The following is a 21259-nucleotide window of genomic DNA, read 5'->3' as shown; positions in this document are numbered from 1 at the left end:
ATTGATCCTCCTGCTTCAGTCTCTCAAGCCGCTGGGATTACAGGTGTGTGCCACTACACCTGGCTTGTGGTGTGTCTTTGTACATGGAGACTCAACCTACCTTCTTTTCCTTCATTGGTGTTGCGCCACAACTACTTCCCTTCCTTGGGATTGATTTTTCTTCTCTTCTTTTAGTCTCACTTATTATCTATTTTGCTGTTCTTGGAAAAAAACAACTCATACAAGCCTTTTCTTTTAAAAGATTTTACAGTAAATACATATGGGGGAAGTTGTATTAAATTTTAAAGAATTTAGTAGTTGTGCTTCCTGAGGTAAAGGACCTTTCCTATTGACTGAGAAGCTAATGAAGGACCCCTCTCATCAAACCCAAGGTACTTCAACATTTTTCCAAAGATGAAGGGAATGCCAATCTTTTTATGTCTAGAAAACTAGATGAGCTCAGTGGCTAGGTGTTTTTTTTTTTTTAACTTTTTAGTTGTTGACAGACCTTTATTTTATTCATTTATTTATATGCGGTGCTGAGAATCGGACCCAGTGCCTCACATATGCAAGGCAAGTGCTCTACAACTGAGCCACAACTCTAGCCCCTAGGTGTGTGTTTTGGAATCAGAGATGTGGGTTGGAATCAAAGACTTGGGTTTACCTCTCTGCCCCTTAATTCTTTTTTTCTTCAGTTGACAGAGTGGTTGTTACCTTCTTTTTTTTCTTTTCACATTTTTTATTGGTGCATTATAGTTGTACATAATGATGGGATTTGTTCTTACATATTCATATATGCAGAGTGGTATAATATAACTTGACCAGTGTTACTCCCCAACTCTTCTCCTCTCCCTCCCCAGTCCCTTTCTTCTACTAATCTGCCTTTGATTTAGATCCCAGCCCCCCCCCCCCCCCATTTCTTCTCCTTTTTCCTCTCTGACATCCACATGAGAAAAAAAACATTTGACCCTTGGCATTCTGAATTTGGCTTATTTTGCTTAACATAATGGTCTTCACTTCCATCTATTTTCCTGCAAATGACATAGTTTCATTTTATTTTATGGTTGAATAAAACTACATCATGGGCTGGGGTTGTGGCTCAGTGGTAGAGCTCTTGCCTATCATGTGTGAGGCACTGGATTTTATTCTCGGCACCACATATAAACAAATAAATAAAGGTCCATCAATAACTAAAACAAAAAAACCCCAAACAAACAAACAAAGAAAAAAACAACTCTTGTGTATATACCACAGTTTCTTTTTCCATTCATCTGTTGGTGGACACTTAGGCTAGTTCCATAGTAGGGCTATTGTGAATTGTGTTGCTGTAACCATGTATCACATAGTATGATGACTTTAATTCTTTATGATAAATACTGAGGGAGTAGTATAGTGGGGTCATATGGTGGGTCCATGCCTAGTCTTTTAAAGAGGAACCTTCATACTGATTTGCATAGTTCTGCCCTTTATTCATGTATTTATTTTAGTTGTAATTGGACACAGTACCTTTATTTTTACGTGGTGCTGAGGATGGAACCCAGTGCCTCTTGCATGGTAGGCAAGCACTCTACCACTGAGCTACAGTCCCAGCCCCAGCCCCGCCCCTTTATCTTTGAACAAGAATGTCTTAGCATTGCTTTGAGTTTTGGTGAACTCTAATGTCTGTCAAACCCTTGCCACAATGTCTGGCTATGGTCATTACATTAAAGATTTAATTGCCAACCCTGAATGAAGGAGCATTGATGGCAGATTAATAGATCCAGAACTATCTTGCCTCATTGGGGCAGTTTGTATTCATAGTGATTTCCGGACTGATCTCCCCTAGTTAGTTGACAAAGTTTCTGATCAGCTTTTGGCGATTTTCCAGGAGAGCCAGTCTTGTTTAGCAACCAGAAGTTACTTTGTTAAGCACTGTATTGTGTCTGGAGATCTGCTAAGTGTGAGATACCTGGTTCTGGATTTGCACATAGTCTAGAAGGGGAGGCAGATCAATAAACTGATAAAACACACTGCAAGGGAGGTGCTATGGGAGATCTTTGAAAGGGTATTGTGAGAAGAACACTGATGGTACCTCTTATCTGCACTGGAACTGGAGGATGGCCAGGGGGAATTCTTCAGGAGAATGGTTATTGAGTTGGATATGAAAAGTTGAGCAGGATTCAGCCTTACAAAGATGGTAAGGAAGGGCTTTCCAGCCAGGGGAAATAGCTTGTGAAAAGCAGAGAGGCATGAGTAAGCATGCTATTATCTTCTATTATTCTTCCAGTAATACATTTTTGTGACTTTTTAGGGTAGATTAAAAAAAAAAAAAAAGAGGAAAATCAAGCTGGAACTTCTTAGGTTTTAGGAGAAAGTCTATCTTTATAGTCTTCTATGTTCTGGTAGACAAGATTGTAATCTGTTTTGATATTTTACTTAATTTTATATAGAGAAAATTTTCTCCCAGTTTTTGTGTTTCTAGGAAGATGTCTCTCTTGTTTATTTTGGACTTTCATCCCTGAAAATATTTAGTTTTATTTCTGAAGTTCTTCCAATTATGTTTTATTTCTTTTTGAATTGCATTTGTGTTGCTAAGAACACACTAGACATTTGTATTCTTATTTTCTTTCATTCTCTCTAACATAGATTGGGAAGGGATAGAAAGCCCATTATGAGGGAGATAATGACATATCTTTCTTTTAAAATGAGCTCAATTATATGTATTTAGGAAAAATTAGGTGAGCTGTGAGGTAAGATGAGAGGACTTTTTAGCTAATACTGATATTCTGTTTTGTTCATGATGTAAGTTGTATGTGTCAATATGACACAAGAATAAAGGACATACTAGAATTATTAGAGAAAATGGTGTTGCGTTCAAGTTGCAGCATTTTGAGATATTCTGAAAATCTCATTTTTCTGCCTGTTATTCTCTATAAACATTCTTCAGTTTATTTAGCTATATGACTACTACATTGTGACTTAAAGGAATTTTAAACATCCTATCATTTGAACTGGGTAATCAAGACAAGTCATTGTAATTTATAGACAGGTTCTTATTAAAGTATAATTATATACCATTATGTAAATGGTAAATACATTAATGTTAAATGTACAATTGATAGTAAACACAAAAATATATTTTAAACTTGTTTAGAATTGTATTGATACATTTAAATAGTTTCATAAGTATGATGTCAACTTGCTATCTTTTTATTTTAGAATATCTCTGGGCAGGTGAGTGAAGTTGAATTTATTTTGACATTGTGCCATTTTACAATATAGGAACTGATGGGAAAGCCCAGGGCTGCAGTGTGGGCAGTGATTGGATTTCCAGACAAGAACAGCTTGCCTTTTTATTTTTTGAGATGGGGTCCTGATAAGTTGCTGAGGGCCTCCCCAAGTTGTTGATGCTGGCCTTAAACTTGTGATCCTTCTATCTCAGCCTCCTGAATCGCTGGGATCGTAGGTATGCCCTACCATATCTGGTTATCTTGCCATATTTCAACCTACAAAGGTTAGAAAGTTAATTGTAGTTCAGAATTTCAACCATAAATCTACTTTGTTTCTATGGAGTTGCCAAGTCTGGACATTTCATCTGCCTGGAATTATATAATAACATGACCATTTGTGCTAACTTCTTTCACTTAGCATGTTTTCAGGGTTGTTCCATGTTTTAGAATGTATTAGGACTTTATTTTTTTTATTGCCAAATAATATTCCATTGTGTGGATTTAACATATTTTGTTTATCAGTTGATATATTTTGGCTTGTTTCCACTTTTTGGCCATTATGAATAATACTGCTATGAACATTGTATGCAAGTTATTGAACACATATTTTTATTCTCCTGGATATATTCCTAAGAGGGTACATCTAACATATAACTCTTATGTTTAACTTTTTGAGGAACTGCCAGACTCTCTTTTACACCAGCAATGCACAAAGACTTCAGTTTTTCCACATCTTTGCCAGCATTGTCATTTTGATTGTATCCTCATGGAGTATCATTATATTTTGATTTGCATTTCCTTGATGGATAATGCTTTTGAGCATTTTTCCTGTGCCCTTTGGTTTGGCCATTTGTGTATCCTCTTTGAAGAAATGTCTATTCAAGTCCTTTGCACAATTATTATTATTATTATTATTATTATTATTATTATTATTATTGATGCTGGGATCACACCCAGGGTCTCTTCCATTGAGACAAGGAAACTGAGGCTTAGTCAGTTGTTTGAGGTTTTACACAACAAATCATTATCAGGACTGACTCTCTTTGGAGTTTGTGTTCTTTCCACTAAGCTATATATTATGGTTCGGATCTGGAATGGCCCCCCGCATCTCATGTGTTCAGAGGTGGGGCTTTGTCAAGTGATTGGTTCAAGAGGGTTCTGACTTCATCAGTGGATTAATCCATAGATGACTGAATGAGTGGACAACTGGAAGGTAGGACCTATTTGGAGAAGTAGGTCACTGTGTGTGTATAAAAAATGTGTTTAAATGTTTATTTTTGGTATACAGTTATTTTTGGAAAAAAGAGCTTTGTGTCATTCCAGAGTGCCCATACTGTAGGGGACCTTTTTTTTTTTTTTTTTTAATCCTTTACAATTTATAATGATGCTGAGTACTTTGTGACAAATCAGTAAATACTTACTGTTGAAGGTCTTGGTATAAGTTCTTTTTTATTTTTTTTTTGTGGGGGGTGTACCATGGAGATTGAACTTGAGGGCACTTGACCACTGAGCCATATCCCCAGCCCTATTTTTTGTATTTTTTATTTAGAGACAGGGTCTGAGTTGCTTAGTGCCTCACAGTTGCTGAGGCTGGCTTTGAACTCACAATCCTCTTGTCTCAGCCTCCTAAGCCGCTGGGATTACAGGCGTGCCCACTGCACCCAGCCTCGGTATAAGTTTTGATCATGCTTTTCCTCCCCATTGTTTTGTTAGTTTATTCTCTTCAGGATGTGTGGTGAATGCAAACTTTGAGACTAGAATTTCAGGTTCTTCTATTCTTTTCTTCTTCTTTTTTTTTTTTAAATTTCAGGTTCTAAATGAAACTTTTCCCTCTTCTTCAATCCTTCCTGAAAAAGAAAGGAAAAAAGAAAAAAAAAAGGATAGAGAAAGAGCAATTGTAAAATATTCTTACATGTGTGTTGACATTCTCCAGCTGACCTTGTTTTTTTCAGTTTGGTACTCGTTTCCATTTGAATGAATGATGTTAAGATCATTTTAAAATTATGCTGTATCTGCTGATTAGTTACAGGGATTGGGGAGAAAATTACTTTCAAAACCAGAATAAGGTATTTAATGCAAGCCTTTAGGTGCTGACAGTGATCTTCCTAGGGATCTGTCTGAAACTGTTAAGATAATTTAATTGATAATACTTGAATCAAGATGTTATAAATTGCTTAGTAGTATTATAAACCTTGGATTTGCAAGAGGTGTTTAGTGCACTCCCATAAGGATGCCACTGAGCCATTACATTCAACGGTATCCATCCTCCCCTCTTTTAGGTACTTGGGGCAAAACAAAAAGATGTACTGGGTAAATTAGAAGCAAACAGTAGTTCTTGACTCAACATGAATATCTAAATGAGTCAGTATTAGTCATAATGGACCAAATATTTGAACTGGGAAGCTCCTTTTAAGTGGCCTTAATTCCTTTATAGTAGTAACTTGTTTATATAATTTTCTTCTTATTTGTCTGGTAACAGTTTTTAAAAAAAATTTTTTTAGTCTTTTTAATTTTTAGTTGTTGATAGACCTTTATTTTATTTATTTATATGTGGTGCTGAGAATTGAACCCAGTGCCTCACACATGCCAGGCAAGTGCACTACTGCTCATCCCCAGCCCCTGGTAACAGTTTTTTTTTGTAACAGTTTTGAGAGATTGTAAGGAATATCATGGAATAATAATAATAATAATAATAATAATAATAATAATAATGCTTGTTTAGAACTTTGACATTTTTCAATATGCTTTGATGTTTATATCTCATGTATCTCTTTGAAGCCTTTACAGGCAGGAGGAATTTTATTTGAATTTTTTTGAAAACCAGCTGACTTAGTACATACATGTTAGTAGTCCCATTTACTTAGGATGCTAAAGCAGAAGGGGTAGTTTGAGCCCAGGAGTTCAGGGCCAGACTGGGCAACAAAGCGAAACAACAGAAACAGGAGCAGTTGGCTGCTTCACATACAACTGCCTTCACAAGGCTTGTGTTATTTTCTGAGATCGCACTTTAATTGTATGGAAAGCAAAAGTCTGCTCTTTTGCTTTTGAAAATGAGAATTTTCCCCCCTAAGATGCCTTTTGGGGAGGCACTTAAGCTAATTAAATTTATATGAGATCAGTTGGTTAGAAAAACCAAGTGAAAAACGACTCAGTTGGTTAGAAAAATGAAGTAAAGATTCACTACATAATAATGAAGCATGGAATCTGTTGGTTAAATTTTTTTAAAGATATATTTTGTCTCTGTATTGCTTTAATCTGTTATATAATGTCTCATGAGGACTTATTCTTCATAGATGACACCTTATTGTTTCATCCTAATGTGTTAGAAGGGACTAGGCATTCCCTCTAGCCTCTTTTTTTTTTTTTCTTCAGTTTTTTAGTTAGAGATGGATAGAACTATTATTTTATTTATTTATTTTTTATGTGGCGCTGAGTATTAAACCCAGTGCCTCACATGTGCTAGGTAAGTGCTCTCCACTGAGCCTCAACCCTAGACTCTCCAGCCTCTTTTATAAAGACACTAATCTCATTCATAAGGGCAGAGTTCTCATAACTTAATTATCTCTAAAAGACCCCATCTCTTACAATATCACATTGAGTATTAGGTTCCAAACTGAATTTTGGGCGGGGGACACCAACATTCAGATTGTAAGTACTGTATAACCCCTCTAACAGACATCAAATCTGCTGGTGCCTTGATCTTGGGTTTCCTAGCCTCCGGAATTGTGAGCAATAAATTTTTATTGTTTATAGATTATTCAGTCTAAGGTGTTGTATTACAGCAGCCCAAATATAGTAAGACACATAAGTAAATTTACGTATGAAATCTCAGGAATAATCTGTTATACTATAGTATGTTTCTTTCATTCCAGAAAGTTCTCTTATATCAGTTCCTAGCCATTCTACCTCTTCTCCCACCCATGCTTCCTAGGTAACCACTGTTCTCATTTTTCCCCTCATCATAGATTAATTTCGCCTCTTTTGAAAGTTCATATAAATGAGATTATATGATAAGTACTCTTTTATGTAAGGTTTCTTTGACACAAGGTTATGTTTTATATTCTTCAGTGTTGTTGAATGTATTAATTTGTTTCTTTTAATTATTGTGTATTTTAAAAATAGTGTATCATTATGTAACTATACTACCATTTTGTCTTCTCTTTATAGACACCCTAATTTGCTTTCAAAATAATAATAGCAACAATACAAAAGGCACATATCTGCAGACATTCTTACCTGACATGAAGATATGGACTAAGAAGATAGATTGTAATTTTCTTAGGTAAATTTATATTCTAGCTGCCCTTTTCTAGTTTCCTCAGTTTGGTTTCAGATACAGTTCGGGAAATACCCTGGCCCCATGGATATCCCAGTTCAAAACCATCTCATCCATCATCTATTATGTATTGATCTCTACTAAGGGTTGATCTTTTAAACTTTTTTGTTGTTGTTCTGTTGGAGATCAAACTCAAGAGGGCAAGGAGCATGCTAGGGAAGTGTTTTACTCACTGAGCTGTATCCCAGCCCCTGATCTTAATCCTTTAAGCCCGATATGCCTTGACTGTTGAGATTTTTTTTTTTTTTTAAACAAGTGTCTGTTCTCACTTGTGATTCAGTTTTGTAAAATTCTGCCTCTATAAGAGTTTTGTTTTGGAAACTACATGGTCTGCTATATTCCTTTTTGGGGGCCAGTGTTTATTTTGTGACTTGAGACTGTTTTTGCAATTACTCAGTGTTTACTCATTAAAAGCTTTCAATATCCCCAACAATCTTTAGTAAAAGAGACCTCTTTTCCTTTTTCAACATTTCAGCCCTCTGAATTTCTTCTTACATTTGAAAATTTTCTACCACCTGTAGATCCTTTCAGTTTCTCCACCGCCCCTCCCACTGCCAACAAAACAAAACAAAAAACTAATTTGCACATATCCCCAAAGTTAATATAAAAATGTCTTAACCAAAGCTGAATACAATAAGATCATTTCTTAAACTTTTCATATATTGCCTTAAAAATAACTTGCATGTTTTTCTATATTCTGTTCTGCTTTTCAAGTTGGTGTCTGTTATCATTGCATTAAGTATTGGTGATCTTTGGTTCTTTTTCTTTTTTTTTAATATTTATTTTTTAGTTATAGGTGGACCAATATTTTATTTTTATGTGGTGCTGAGATCGAACCCAATGCCTCATGCATGCTGGGTGAGTGCTCTTCCTCTGAGCCACAATCCTAGCCCGTTTTTGGTTATTTTTTAACTAATCAGCTTATATTTTATATCTATATTGGCTAAACTGTGCTTATATTTTTCTGTTTATTTAGTTTTTGTAGACCTATTTCTGACTTGTTGGTTCATTTTGTATCTGAATTTTCTGTGAGGGTTGAAAGCTAAATTGGACTGTTAGGGCTTTGTAGAGGTAGAAACATGAATCTGCGATTATAGTACTCTAATAATTGACATTTTGATAGAAACTTACTGAACTTTATTTCTATCCGGTTAGGAAATGTGCTGATAAACTGAGGGTTGGAAAGAGCACTTGGAAGTGTTTCTAGCTACAGTGAAGTCACTTCAACATTAAGACAAATTTGTGATAATTTTCAAAGCTTCAAGCCTTTCACTATGTTGCTTCCTTCTGTACTCCCCAGTTTGGTTCTTTCCTTGATGTTAATAAACAAACAGTTGTTTTGAATTTCTTCTTCTTCTTCTTCTTTTTTTTAATCTGTCTCCTGATGAAGTTTCTTAGGAGCAAGGATTTGGTCTAATGAGAAGAAGCAAGATTAAGAGATGTGAATAATTTATGAAAGCTTAGATATTGAAGGGAGGAATTAGTTGATCCTTCTTTGTTGCCTTGCACCTTTCTGACTTGACTTGCTGTTACTCTCTTTCTTATTTCATCTACTAACTTTCTTGATGTTGAGGATGTGTTAGAGGCATCAAGGGGAGAGGGACACCATGGAGAATGATTTTATGGTCCTCAAAAACTGACTTGGAAGCCCTCTTTACTTAATATACCTTGCCACACACCACACTTAGGAAAAATGGTCTTTTTTTTCTTTTTCCTTTTCTCGTACCAGGGGTTAAACCTAGAGGCACTTAATCAGTGAGCCACATCCCAGCCCCCCCCCCCCCCCTTTATTTTAATTTGAGACAGGGTCTTGTTAAGTTGCTTAGAGCTTTGCTACATTGCTGAGGGTGGCTTTGAACTAGTGGTCCTCCTGCCTCAGCCTCCTGAGCCACTGGGATTACAGGCAGGCACCACCATGCCCTGCAAGAAAATGAAGCAGGTTGCATGTGTCATCAAGACAGCCAAGTATGATCCTTTTGTTGCCTTTTATTACTTAGCTTTGCGGTCATACTACTTCAATTTGTTAGTCAGCCTTCTCTTGCTCTAAACCTGAGATGATACGCTTATAAAGAGTAAAGGTCCTGAGAGTGGTGGTGCATGCCTGTAATCCCAGTTACTTGGGGGGCTGAGGCAAGAGGTTCATAAGTTTGAGGTCAGCTTGGGCACTTCAGTGAGACCCTATCTCAAAATAAAAAGGATAGGGATGTATTTCATTGGTACAGTGCTTCCCTGGCATGCATGAGGCACTACATTTAATCCCCTTATTTGGCTCATATTTTTCAGAAGTTTCAAGACATAATTGTGGTGGCATGTGGCAGAGTAAAACTGCATTCTATGGTCTGGAAGCAAAGGAAGAGGAAGAGGAAGGAGTGTGGCGCGGCGGTGGGTGGGGTGGGTGGATTTCCACAATCTCCATCAGTGTTATGTACCAAATGATCTTCTGAAGACCTCCAGCTAGACCCCATCTCTTATAAAGGTTCTCCAGCCTCCCAGGCACACCATTCTAGGGAACAAGCTTTTAACACAGGGACCTCTGCATGGGGGTGGGAGGTGCATTTAAGATCTACACTGTGACACTCAGAAACTTGCTAAGCTTTACTTGTTCCTTCTCTTTATCAGTCCCTTCCAAACGTATCCTCTTAGGGAATGTTTGAGAAGTGCTTTGGGAAATGATGAAATAGGTTGAAACCATCATGGATAGTAATTTTCCCACTTTCTGAACTTAAAATGAGCTGTATAGCTTATTATTGTAGATATTTACCCTTTAGAGATCTAAAAACTCAAAATAGAGTTTTTGTTTTTCTGGTTAGTTTTCAAAAATGAAACTCTCCTTTTGAAATTTGTTTCAAATTATATAAATTTGTTTCAAAATATATATATTTCCCTTGCACTTTGCTCTATTACAGTATGCTTCCCATTATATATCCAGGTTGTGCCTGAATACTTGAATAGTGTTTCCTGATCCCACAGGATACTCATATTGGTTTTCACTGAATGTTGTCTTTTACTTGTTCCTAGAATAGCACTGATTTATCATGTGTACACATCTGAGTTCATTGTAAGCTGAGGGTTGAAACCATCTCGGTCATCTTATTCTCTCAATGCCTCACATTGTATTTTGTTTAAAATGTGTTGAATGGGGTATACTCCAAAGTACATTATTCTAAACCTGAACCTTAGAAATTTATATTATAAAAAATTGGAAAATTATAATATGAAGTCATAAGGGAAGCCATCAAATACCTAATGATGTCAACTGATATTATATAATATGTACTATAGACACATAAAATGATTTGAGTGATTGTTCTCAATTCTCTATTATATGGAGTCTTAATTATTACCATTCTAGATGGATAGGAAGGAAGTTCATCTATAATGTGGCAGTTGGTTAGCAAACTCCTGCTCAAGGCCAAATCTGGCAAATGAATTAGGAACTTTTTTTTTTTTAAATTGAGAATGACTTTATATCTTTCAAACGCTGAAAAAAATGTTTCCATGAAAATTGCATGAAACTCACATTTGAGTGTCTATAAAGTTTTATTGGAGCACAGTTGTGCTCATTCATTTATTTATTAAGCACTACTTTTGTGCTCTAGTGGCACAATTGAGTAGTTATGACATAGACCAGATAACCTAAAAAAACCTGAAACATTTACAGAAATTCTTTGCCAGTCTCTTTGCCTTATGGTATTAGTGCTTAATTCTCCTCTGTGGAACCTCAATTGAGAAAGGCTAGGATTTCAGTGAAGGTTAGATTGCTATAATATTCTTTCTATTTAAGAGAGGAGTATGTATATTGTATCTGTTTGGAAAATTTGATCTTTTCTTTGCTCATCACTTGGGTTTGACGATCCAGGTTTTATTTTGTTCTTATTTTTCATAGTATCGGGCATTTTGAAAATCACTTTTTAAAAATAATGGCATACATTGGGGTTTGTTTTTGAGGTGCTGCTAATTGGCAGTTCCAAACTGGACAGATTGAGGCCAAGTAAAGCCTGTAGGTACTTGTCAAACAGCAGTGAAGTTAAAAATCACCTGTCAACATCAGGGAATTTTATTATCATTTTCATTTTTGAATAAATGAAGAATCATATTCCTGTAGCTGTAGCACTGAATGGAGAAAGAAACTGGTTATTTTACCTATGTGTAGACTATTCTTTTGTCTCTGTAGCCTCATAAATTACTATCTGCTAGCCTTTTTTCTGGCTTTGTATAAAAATCACTTCTCTGTTAAGTTTTTAGTTAGGAAATGCAGAAATAGATCTGCTTACATGATCTTGACATAACTAGCTGCAGAACTTTTAAACTGCAGAGGGAATTGGCTATCTTACAGTGTGATTGAGTTTATCCTTGAGATAAAAATGAGGGCTGTGTTTGCTGTCTTCATGCTGGTAGTTTTATATGATGCTGGAGACAATTGTAGACAGGGACGAAAGAACTGTTTGGAGAGCTGTCAGCTTCTTTAAATTTCTAGTTTATATGGCACTTTTATAATTTCGATCTAGTTTTGACAAGAGAGGTTCTTCAGCATCATGTTTTCCTGTACAAGGGAAATGTTAATAAAAAAAATCAATTTTAAGGTTTGACAGAAGTCTTAAGGCATATCACCCAATAGTGCTTATTTAAGTACTTAAATTGCTTTCTAAATAGAGATGAATTAGCTCAGATCCACTTTTCTATTGCCTGTCAGTAGGAGCAGCAGATGACCAAAGAATTGGAGTGAATATGGAGGGTAGGAGAAATGGGGGAGTTTGGGTTGTACAGGTGTGCCATAGTGTAGAGCCACAGTTCCTTTGGAATTGCTTTGTGCTATTCTGTTTTTCCTTTCATCTTTTTCCTATCACTCTTTCTTTGGGGAGGAGGAGAGGTAAGTAATTTACAAACACCTGTCTTCCGCAGATGAATTGCCTCATTTAATAATTGGTGTTTGTGTTTTAATTTCATTTAAAAATTCACCCTATATAAGATGAAATAGAGTTGTGTTGATAGCTGAAAAAATGTCCTATAGGGCAGCTGATGGGCTTATACTTTGGTGTAAGTGTCTTCTGGGAAAGGGCATATGATGGTCCAGAGTAAGGGATGGAGGGATACCATCTTCTGTACTTTCTTGTAGTCTCACCTAGGTGTGAGTGCTTTCTCTGCTGTATTTCTTTCTCTGTGCTACCTCTCCTGCCCTTGCTGCTGCTGCTACTGTTGCCTGGGCAGGTATCTATAAAAGGGGTAGGTTGTGTGTAATCAACAGGTTAAGCAGTGGGTCATTAGAACATTGCATTTATCTTAAACATAGCCCCAGGAGTTTTAACTACTACAGTGGGATTTTGCTCCAGTCCTGGAGTATCTTATCTAGATAAGAATAAAAACATAGATGATTGAAACATAGTCAGAAGCAAGATTCTCTTCTCTTTGGGTACTGAGGATTAAACCCTGGGCTTTGTGAATGCTAGACAAGTGATTTATCTCTGAGCTGCATCCCCAGCCCTTTTATTTTATTTTATGTTGTTTTTTTTAATATATATTTTTTATGGACACAATGTCTTTATTTTTATGTGGTGCTGAGGATTGAACCCAGTGCCTCACATGTGCGAGGCAAGTGCTCTCCCATTGAGCTACAGCCCCAGCCCCTATTTTGTTATTTTTTAAAAAAATATTTTATTTTACTTTTAGACACAGTCTTGTGAAGTTGCTGAGGCTGCCTTCAAACTTGCAATCCTGTCTCAGCTGCCAGAAAGCTGGGATTACAGGCATGTGCTACTGCACCCAGCTAGCAAGATGGTTTTCTTTCAGTTGAAGCTGTTTGGAGCCAGTCAGAAGTGGCTTTTTGGAAGAGGTGAGGTTTTTCTGAATGTGTTCGTCAGCCATCTATTACTGTGACCAGATGACTTGAGAAAATCAACTTAAGGAAGATTTATTTTGGCAAATGATTTCACAGATTTCAGTCCATGGTCACTTGGCTCCACTTTTTTTGGGGCTTCCTGTGATAAGGCATAAAACATCATGGTGGGGAGCATGTGGTAGAACATGGCCATTCACCTTGTGGTGGCCAGGAAGCAGAGAAAGAGGAAGGGGCTGGGGATAAGATATAACCTTTAAGGACATGCCCCCAGTGACCTCCTCCTTCAACTAGGCCCCACTTCCCAGTAACACCACCATTGAGGACCAGGCTTTCAACATATGAGCCTTAGGGGAATATTCCAGATCCAAAGTATAATAATACCGAGGGAGGGTAGATTGGGATCAATAGCCTTTTTTAAAAAAAAAATTTTATTTTTTAGTTTTCGGTGGACACAGCATCTTTATCTTTATTTTTATATGGTGTTGAGGATTGAACCCAGTGCCCCACGCATGCCAGGCGAGCGCGTTACTGCTTGAGCCACATCCCCAGCCCGATCAATAGCCTTTACAAACCTAGCTTGGGGAGCCGGTGTTGTGGCTAAGTGGTAAAGCATTTGCATAGCATGCATGAGGCTCTGGGTTCTATCCCCAGCACCACATGAAAATTAAAACAAAACCCCAAAACAAAATATAGGTATAAAAAAAAAAAAAACAACACCAAGCTTGGGAAGAAGATTGGGAGTGAAGTCAGACTGCACATACTCTGTTTACTTTGCATCAGACATGGCCATAGGCAGTGGGCATCCAGAGAACAAGTTCCTGTCCTCCTGTAGTCTGCATGAGGGTGACACATCTACTGGGTGGTAGTTATTTAGTGAGGGCAGAAAGTATAAAATGGGGTATAGTCTAAAAGTGAAATAATGCCCCCTTAAAGAAGTCCATGATGAATGGTTAAATTTGAGACCATTGGGAAGATAGTGTTACTGGGAGACCACCAAAGGATTGTAAAGCAGTCCCTTAAAATTTTTTGAAAGTTTTAAAAGTTTTCACTTGCTTTTGCTTTATTTGTTTAACTTCTTTGGGAGTAAATTTCTGTTAACATTTAGAGTGTCAGCAGGGATATGGAACAGGTAAAAAGTCTTGTTTTCAAGAGTTCTAGAATTTAGGGTGGTTGCTTTTATTTCCGATGGTTCTTTTAGTATTTACAGCAGAGTTGAAAGGCAAAAATTATTTTAATGATGTGATTAAGTCTTAAGGTCTAAATTACATACAAATAAGGTAAATCATTAGATCCATGAACTTTTGTCACTTCTCATTGAGCAGAGGTCAATGTCTTTATTAAATTCTCAGAGCCTTGAAAAAATCTGGCGGTTTTTGCTTTGGCCTCAGAGCCGTGTACAAGGTCAAATCACTGTTGTTTTAGCCAAAATTTCCTTGCTTCTGTTAAATTCTCAGTTTTCCCCCTTGAAGTTCCCTGTCTTTTTTTTTTTTTGGCTACAGGGTGTTCCTTAGCTGTATCTTCTTTAAACAGTGTCCTAGCTCTCTCTAATGATGCCATAGAGTATCTCTAAATAACTGGTTGTTTTGTATGTGCCCCTCCATTATTTCCTATACACATTACTTAAGACTGTTTTGATTGAAAGAAACAGTTTCATTAAAAATAATTTAGTCAGGGGAAGTTCTTGTTTGGTGTGGGGACTGTGAGAAGTAGGCTGGCCCAAAATCTTATCACTTTTAATTGTTTCATGATAATCAGAAGCTCACCAGTTACTCAATTTAAAGATAAAATTATTGGAAGTTTGAGGTTTACAGGATAAAAATAACAGTTCATTTGAGACCTCGCTGGATTATGATGTGTGCTTATTAATTACCTTTTCTTCCTTTTACTCTTTGGGTGATCATTTCTGATATTAATAGTCTACAATCCTACCTTTTGGAAGATTGTACTGAGGAAATCAATTTTGGGTTTTGTGGCAGTTCAAATTTGTATCTATAATGGAATTCAACTGTTGGCTTTTTGGAGGGCATGTTAATTCTTTAACAAAAGTTTGGGTCTAATGAGAAAGGAAAGAAATTTGTTTTGATGTTAGGAATTTTTTCTTACCAGGCATTCTTCCTTCAATAGGTAAAAATTTGAAGATGAGAGAGAGAATTATTTATACTTCTGATTTCATTGGTCAAATGAAAAGTTTTCTCTCTTCTCCTTCTTTCTCTCTCTTCCCTTCTCCTTTTCTTTCTTCTGCAGTGACTTCATACATGTAAAATCTAGATTCCATTTTGAAATAGAGCTTCTATAAAACTTTATGTAATATGTACACACATAACTAATGTATATTTATACAGTTTGTTAATATACTTTGTAATTATTGCTGCCTCATTCATTAAGGATTAACTATTTCTCAATAGAAACTTGGTAAATTAATGATGATGTTCATAATTCAGACTTAATATTGCATTTATCTCCTCTAGCCCGTTTGGTAGTGCTGGGGATTGAACTTAGGACCTTGTGTATGATAGTCTAAACAAGATAAAGCAAAACAAAATGACATTTTATTTTTGGTATTAGGGGTTGCACCCAGGGCGTCATGTGTAGTAGGTGTGCCCTCTACCACTGAGCTACATTCCAGTCCTGCACATACCTTTCTTGAGTGCTGACACCACACTTGGGTATGATATGTAATCTTTTATCATTTTTTTCTCTTCCTCTTTCAAACCTTGTCCTTCTTTTTTGTACCTGATATTGGTTCTCTTTATTGCCTATTCTTTTTTTTTTTTAAATATTTTTTTTTAGTTGTAGATGGACGCAATATCTTTTTTTTTGTTTTTGAGAGAGAGAGAATTTTAATATTTATTTTTTAGTTTTCGGCGGACATAACATCTTTGTTTGTATGTGGTACTGAGGATCGAACCCGGGCCGCACCCATTCCAGGCGAGCGTGCTACCGCTTGAGCCACATCCCCAGCCCAGGACGCAATATCTTTATTTTTATTTATTTATTTTTATGTGGTGTTGAGGATCAACCCTAGGGCCTCACGCATGCAAGGCAAGCGCTCTACCACTGAGCTACAACCCCAGTCCTATTGCCTGTTCTTTTTTATTGTCAGCTGTCTTGCATGATATATTAATTCATTTTCTGTTACTGTAACTGACTATGAGAGTCCGAGTAAAGATGGTTTAGTTAGCTTACAGTTTTGGATTCTGAAAAGTCTAAGCAGTCTGGCTCTGGATCTGGTAAGAGCCCTTTTTGGCTTTGGCATATCTGGTCAATGACATCGTGGTGGTGGGAGTGCATACAAGAAGGAGGAATCACAGGGCCAAGTCAGGAAGAGTGTGGAAAGAGTCTCTTTTATAACAAGTCACATTCCTGAGATCTAACTCATGATCCCATGAGAACTACCTTAGTCCCTTATGAGTGCAGTGCCCCTGATGACCTTACTAACTCCCATTAAAGGCTCCTGCTTAAAGGTTTTACCTCCTCTAAATATCACCATACTGGGGACCAAGCTTCTAACACATGAACCCTTTGGTTAAATTACATCTAAACCATAGCGGTGGCTCTTCATAGAAGCATTTTTCTTGGATTCATGTTATTCTCCTTTCTACTCACCTGAAATTCCATTTCTCACTGTGCCAAATACCTGCTTCTTTGAATGTTCAGCATATATCTTTTTCTGACTGCTTCAGATTATACTCAGAACTCCACCTGTTTAATGGAGTGAATAACACCTGCTGACTTAGGTCTTCCCTTGTCTCCCTTTATTTAGGGGCACCCTCCCCTCCACTCCCACTCTTTGTATGTACCTAAGATTGTGTCTTTTTTTTTTTTTTTTAAATTGTAACCTCCTCAAGGCACAGTTTGTGTTCTCTTGATATTGTGCCTTTTTTTTACTGCCTACTTTTAAATGATGAAAATACATCACCCCTCATTTCTTTTTTCCCCCTGTGGTAGGAGAAATTGAACCTTGGTGTATATCAGACAAATGCTCTGTCATTGGGCTATACATATCCCAGCCCCTCTTATTTTTTTATATATAATAATTTGGTAAGACTGTATTTAATGTTTTAATTAGCATAGTGAATACTATAGCTAAAATAAAATCTTTGGTAATAAATGTCCTTTTGACATGTCTATATACAACTGTAATAGAAAATTCAGATAATGGAGTAATAAAATAATATCTAATTTTTAGGTATCCTTCAGAATCTGATTCTGGTAAATATGTCTGTTAACACTGTTCACTTGTAAGGGCAAAATACTATGTTAGACTATATGAAAACAGAACACACAAGATGGAAGAATTTGGGGTAGATGCTTTGTAGTGGGGAAAAAAGTGCTATATATAAGTGAATGTGAAGAACATGGTACTTTGGAAAAAACTGTAAAATATGCCAGTCAGACCATATGGGAATAAAGGGCTCTCTTTAAAAAAAAATTATTTTTAGGTGGGCACAATATTTTATATTTATGTGGTAGCTGAGGATTGAACCCAGTGCCTCATGCACTACCATTGAGCCACAACCCTAGCCCCTAAGGTCTCTTTTTAAAGAAAATAAAATTAGATCTCCAGCAAATTTGAAATAGTATTAAGTACAAAGCAGTTTCTGCAGGTCTTCTTATAAGTTGGACTGAATGTGGATAGTTTATCAAAATGTGTGATTTATAGAACAAATTAATACATGGAGGTGTCATAGAGAAATAAGTATTTTTAGTGTCATTTTGATCAGTTAAGGAAGTCTTGAAGGAAGTGACTTGTCATGCAGCTCAGGATTATTATTATTATTATTATTATTTTTGAGTTTCACTTATATAATGAAAATAAATTTTTACACAGTCAGCAGAAACACACAAAGTTTTTGTGTGTTTTTGCTTTTTGTGTGTAAAAAATATTTTTCAATAAATTTTTGTCATTTTTTTAATATTCTGATATACATATGTAACAAGGTTTATGACACTATAACCAGAATAAAAAAAAAAAACCCAAAAAACAACAACAACAACAAAGAAACGGAAAAAGGTGGGAAGGAAAGTAATTGTTGAATTTCTTTCTATCTCCAAGCTGGCAACTTTGCACTATTTGTCTATCATTCACTTGCCAGCTCTAACTTGTTTGCATACTCAAAACACCATATTATTGCACAAGAGCCAGTGAAGGCCTGTGGTATAATGGTCAATCAGTTCCTTGTTATTTCAAAAAGTCTCTTAAACCCAGAGAGGGGGAAAGAAAAGTCCAGAGCATAAAACACTATTCTCTATTTCTTTAAAGAATATGTGAAGGGTTCTTAGACCACTCAAACTCCCCTAATCTTCTCTTTGCACCAAGGAGCACAGCAGGGCTTGTTTGGTTGGATTTTTATTTCCTATATGGATGGCCCAGGGGGCTCCTAGGTCTTCATGATTCAATGTCTTTTCTACTTACTTTTGGTTCTTTTTAAATGGTATATAGATCTTAGGTCTATGAACCTGCATAGACTATTGAGTCATAAACTCTACAAAAAGCTTAAAAGGAAAAGGGGGAGAAACAAGTTTTATTATATTTTTATTGTTGGCTTAAAAAAAAAAAAAGATCTCTTTAGCCTCCCTGCTTTATCAGTTTGTGGGAAGTAAATCTCAATGGCATCAAAAGTTATAGTCTTCTCACACTTGTTAAAAATAAAGTCTTTAAACAAGTTTGTTTCCATTCACAAACTTTACCCCCAACAAAAAAAAAGAAAAAAAAATCCAAAATAAAAACCCCCCAGAACCCATCCTCCTTCCTTTTTCGCCCCCCCAAAGGAGAGCAGCAATATTTTCTACCCTGATCACTGTCACACGACCGTCTCCATACCCATCAGCTTTGGCATAAGGATGGGTGGCCATTGTTTAGGTCTTCCTCAAACTCTCCAGCAACTGCACCATGAAGTTAAGATTTGGAGAAATAATTGGTCGTTTGCCTTTGACAAATTTGTAAGCATCAGTCATGGTCATTCGTGTGTGCTTCATCAAGTAGGTGATGACAGTGGTGGCAGAGCGGGACACGCTGGCTTGGTGGTGGATGAGAAGCCCCTTCCCACACTGGTGAGCTTCCTCAATTAACTCAAAAGCCTTTTCAAAGTACTGCCGCAGGTTCTGCTTGTTGCTGTGGGTGGCTGGCAGTCACTTGTAGTTGAAGAGGCCTTTCTCGTAGTGGTAGAGGGGAAGGTGAGTGATGACGTTGATGACATAGCTGATGTTCAGCCGCTGCATGGTGTCCAGGTCCTCCGTCCTGCTTATTGCCAAGTAACAGGAAGGGCAGGATGGGTGTCAGCTCTGCATTCTCGATCCTCAGGGGTGGTGGGGACAGACTGAGGTAGCAAGCTCCAGGCCGCAGAAGCACCGCCCCCCACCTCCCTGCACTCTTGAAGCTAGAGGGAGTTGTCACAGAGGTTTTCATGGTTCTGCTTAAAACTACTAAGTCCACCTTTCAACACCAAAGGTTCTTTGCCTTCTTTCTTCAGGGACTCGAGGACTATGTGAAGTGGCTGGGGAGGGCATCACTCGGCTCGGTTCATTGGTATTCTCATCATAAACTATAATTTCTTTGGAAAAGATCCTCTTGAAAGAGTCCTTGCCTTCCCTACAGGAAATCAAGTCTAGAATAGTGATCTTGCCTTGCTGCAGTCTCTGCTGGCTGATCTTATCAGCACAGTTAATATGGACTGCTCCTTGGATGTGACTTTCGTTGTATTCCATGAAGGACCTGCAGTTAATGATGACAGGGCCCTGGCTTGGCAGGTGACTCTTGCTGCATTTAGTCATCTTCTTTGCCAGGTCATTGGGGTAGATTATTTTGATGCTGATTAGCTGCTTGGGGTTCCTGACATAGGGCTGCCCACTCCACCTGATGGAATTAAAGAGCCTGTATTCTCATTGTTGTTGACCATCTAGTTAGCAGGGCAGGTGGTAGAGGTTCCAGTGGCGGTGGTGGCAGTGCCAGCAGTGATGGCATGGTTTTGGGCCTGATTGTCCTTGTCGTAGGTTGCCACAGTGCAGCAGCTGGCACTGCTGAATCCACAATTCAGGGAGTGGGCAGAGCCACTGGATGAGGGCATATACTTCAGATTTGCAGCCTTGAGGGACACTACTGTGGTGGTGATGACAGGACGGTGGCTATTGCTGCCTGGAGTGGCAGAGCCAAGATAGCTAGAGTCTAAACAAAGGTTGAGATCCTGAGGTCGGACGGGCCTAGATAGTGCCACTACTACCCTGTCGTCTAAAGGAGACGGAGGCATGAGGAGGCTGAAAACTGGCAATTGAAGAAGAACTCAAGAGTTTCATAAATAAGTGTAGCCCTCCACCATCTGGTGCTTGGCTTCAGCTATGGACTGTCACATTCAGCCCCCGTTCACTTGGCTTCATTGATCTCCAGCAGCAACATAGTTCGCAGCTCAGGATTATTATGGATGATTATAATAAGAGGAGTTGGGAAATAGGAAGGGTCTTAACTTCACTTTTACCTGCTTCTGACTCCATGGTGGGGCATAATGGGTTGTATGAAAGTTTGGATACCAAATGACCAGGTCAGATAGGTGTGATGAGTGAACATGTTGGTCTTTCTAGAGAAGTAGGTCACTTGTATTAGATTTTTTTAGGATTGTGAGGAAAAAATATAACTTCAGGAATGGGGCTTTATTGAGGGGTAGCTTTGGATAATGTCTGTTTATTATCTGTGCATTTGTTCTGGGTCCTATAACTTCCCAGACTAGGATATCGAGTAGTTCTCATGGAGAGAACCTTAGAAACACTTGCATGGTACTGCCTCAACTCTGGTGGCCCCCTCTTTCTATTCCATGTTTATGAGAGTGTCTCTGTGGATAAATTTGTTACCATTCCTTGTATAGTCACCCCAGTTAGGCCAAGTTTAACCCTAGATGTCCAGTTAGT

General features: G+C 37.5%; 1 protein-coding gene and 1 pseudogene across 3 annotated transcripts in view; one reads left to right on the top strand and one right to left on the bottom strand.

Annotated features, from left to right (window-relative positions):
• Zfand3 (zinc finger AN1-type containing 3) overlaps positions 1-21259 on the top strand; it is a 316019-nt gene that overhangs the window by 10358 nt on the left and 284402 nt on the right. The gene's annotated exons all lie outside the window — the stretch shown is intronic.
• Positions 19165-20751, bottom strand: LOC124096688 (dual specificity protein phosphatase 10-like; annotated as a pseudogene).

The sequence above is a fragment of the Marmota monax genome, unplaced genomic scaffold (genome assembly GCF_021218885.2).
Source record: "Marmota monax isolate L192 unplaced genomic scaffold, Marmota_monax_Labrador192_F-V1.1 WCK01_AAM20220418_F8-fsc00127, whole genome shotgun sequence".
NCBI classification, from domain to species: domain Eukaryota; kingdom Metazoa; phylum Chordata; class Mammalia; order Rodentia; family Sciuridae; genus Marmota; species Marmota monax.
Note: the sequence above shows the minus strand (reverse complement) of the source record. Positions and strands in the feature narration are given on the sequence as shown.